Genomic DNA, 2,883 nt, shown 5'->3' with positions numbered 1-2,883 from the left:
GGCTGCCATTGGTCACATCTAGGCTGGAAAGGAAGCTTGAGAAATGAAGTTTGTAGCAGCATGACACTATAGAGAAAGGCAGCTTGGGAAATGTAGTTAGTAAAAGTGAGGTGGCATAGGAAGGCCTGGAGGAAAAACACAGACAGACTGAGACAAAGGCTTTCATTCCTCATAACAGAGTAACAAGACGCTCAAGGGAAATTTTGAACAAATGCATGCTTAAGGCATTGAAAATGCCACTTTTTCCACAAGCCTTGTTAGCCTTAGCTCCCAAAAACAAGAAACAGGTGATGCCTGTCAGGAGGCAATTAAGATGCTAATGATGCTTCTCAAGTCATTTTGAAACCCTTAAGAAAGAAAGGGAAAGTGGTCTGTACACTAGGAAATTACTTTAGGTATGGAAAAAATTTATGGACAAATAAAAATAATAAGAGGTGGGTTGTACTTGAAATGCAAGAGAGAAGTATTGGCATCATTGAAACGCTCATGGTAATCTTAAAAAGCAGCCTTAAAAAATTAAGAAGAGGGAATTTTAACCTCAGTCACAAAATAAAGCTTAGAATGATATAAACTCCAAACTTTAGAAATGATTTGAATATTTTCTGTCTCACTGAAAAAAATATAATGGTTCTGTTAACTTTTTTTCTAGATGTTTGCTGAAGTTTGTAATATAAGTCTATAGAGTTTGGTTTTGAATGTATTTAGATCTGTTAAGAGATCTTTTCTAGATGTGTGCTAAAGGTTGTATATTAGTCCTGTAGAGTTTCATTTTGAATATAAGTTTGTAAAAAGTAAAAATAGGTATAGTGATATTCATGTTAGTTATAAATATGTATAGTGATGTTAAGAGATCTTTTCTAGATGTGCACTAAAGCTTATAAAAATTGTTCTATAGAGTTTCATTTTGAATGTGAGTTTGTAAAAAGTGTAAATATTGAATGTAAAAAGTATAAAAATTGAATGTAAAAAGTGTAAATATTGAATGAAAAAAGTGTAAATGTTGAATATAAGTTTGTAAAAAGTGTATAGTAATGTTCATACTAGAATTGTTTTTATTACTTTTTTACCTTCAGAAATATTTGAACACTTTTTATGGTAGCCCAATATATGATTTTATGGTTTCAGTGGTACTTGGGAAACTTAAGTGAAGATGTCATAATTAGGGGAGTTTTTCTGTCTTCCTCCTAAAAGTTTCCACTCTTCCTCTGTTTCTGTTCAGAAAGGGGTAGGCCTCATACAAAAGGGCAGGCCTCCCATAATCAAGTTAGTTTGTACAGAACTTCTACTGCTACTTAAATAGCTAAAAGTGTCTTTATAGTTAGCATGAGTTTTTGTTTACTTGAGTGAATACTTTGAAGTGTTTTGAAATGACTGTTTTCTCATGGGAATCAAAATAGTCTCTTGAAAATTTTACTGAACATTTGTTAGGAGAGAGTTTTGAAAAGGACTTGGTGTAGCTAGGACTGCTGTAGTCACCTTAGACCCATTCCCAAAAGGATATTCCATTTTTATTATCCTCTATTCCTTTACTGGGAGCTGTGGCAGCTATGAAGATCATGATGGATGTCTGCAAGCTCTTAGTAGGGACCTGGATCATAGTCTGTTTCCCACTGCTGGTAGCCAAAGACAAATCTTCTTTATAGTTTTCTGCATATATGTATATGAGATGATTCAAGAAGAACAACATAAGAAAGGCATAGTCTATCTGAGGAACCCTTTATTATATCAAAAAGAGGGAGTTGTGGAGGTCCACAAAGATTTCCTTGTGAGATCTGAGCTTGCTTTACCCAGCAGGGCTGTATTAGAGGTTTGCTTGACCACATGTGTGGTTACCAGGTGATTGGAAAGGTTCTGCACTTGGCTGTGCTAGGGGGAGGTCTTTTGTTCCACCCCTTGGCATTCCTATAGAAATCCCTTTAGAAGAGACAGAAGGGGCCTGTGGATAATGATCCAGGCCCTCCTGAGGCTACCGTGTTTCTGTTACTCTCCCCTCTATCTTGCTATCTAATATCTCTTATTCCTCACTCCTCAAGAGTACCCTGTCATAAAATGTGGGAGCCAGACACCCAGCTGGGCTTCCACATGCAGCTCATTTAAAAATGCAATGCATAATTAAGAAATGAGGTTAGTAGTTAATCTGTAATAATCAAACTTGTAGTCACATTAGGTATGTTTTCAAGGTTAAACAGGTGTATTTTAGACAGACAGATGATTTTTAAACACTTCAAAGACCTACAGAATATGGCATTTAAGATGTTTACTAATCAAGTTTTTCATGACAACGAGATACATTTGCTACTAGAAGTACCAATGTACTTCATAAAAAGATGATGGGCATTGAAGAAACTCCATATGGACGTTGCTTTCAACTTGTCAAGGCTAGCCATTTGTGCAAGAAACTACGCTTGCCTTGATTCCTGACAGTATTCCATACAGACTGGTCAGTTGGCAAACAGGAAAAAAGACTGTTGAAATTTGCCAAGACAAGGCAGGAGAGTCCTTCAAGATTCCTGCTTCACAGAAGAGTCTGACAGATGTTCTGGAAGACACAGAGGAACGCAACTGATAAAATTTTCCATTACAAGATGGGTCAGTCCTTTAAATTTCCTGCTTCATTGAAAAGACTGCCAGATATTCTGGGGCAATAGCCTGAGGATGAATGTCTCAGTGTTTCAGAGAATAAATAGGACGAGTAATCTGTGCTCAAGAGACGGACAAGGAGAGAGAAAAGGAGGAGAGGAGGAAGTCAGAGGCCAGCCACTTTGCCACACAGCCAGCCACAGAGTAAGAAGGAAAGGAAGATGCATAGAATAAAGAAAGATTAAAAGCCCAGAGGCAAAATGTAAAGAGAAATGTGTGGTGATATATTGTATACCCTAATAA

Source organism: Peromyscus californicus, unplaced genomic scaffold, assembly GCF_007827085.1.
Source record: "Peromyscus californicus insignis strain IS unplaced genomic scaffold, ASM782708v3 Scaffold_6__1_contigs__length_162567912, whole genome shotgun sequence".
NCBI classification, from domain to species: domain Eukaryota; kingdom Metazoa; phylum Chordata; class Mammalia; order Rodentia; family Cricetidae; genus Peromyscus; species Peromyscus californicus.
This window is presented reverse-complemented; position numbering follows the sequence as displayed.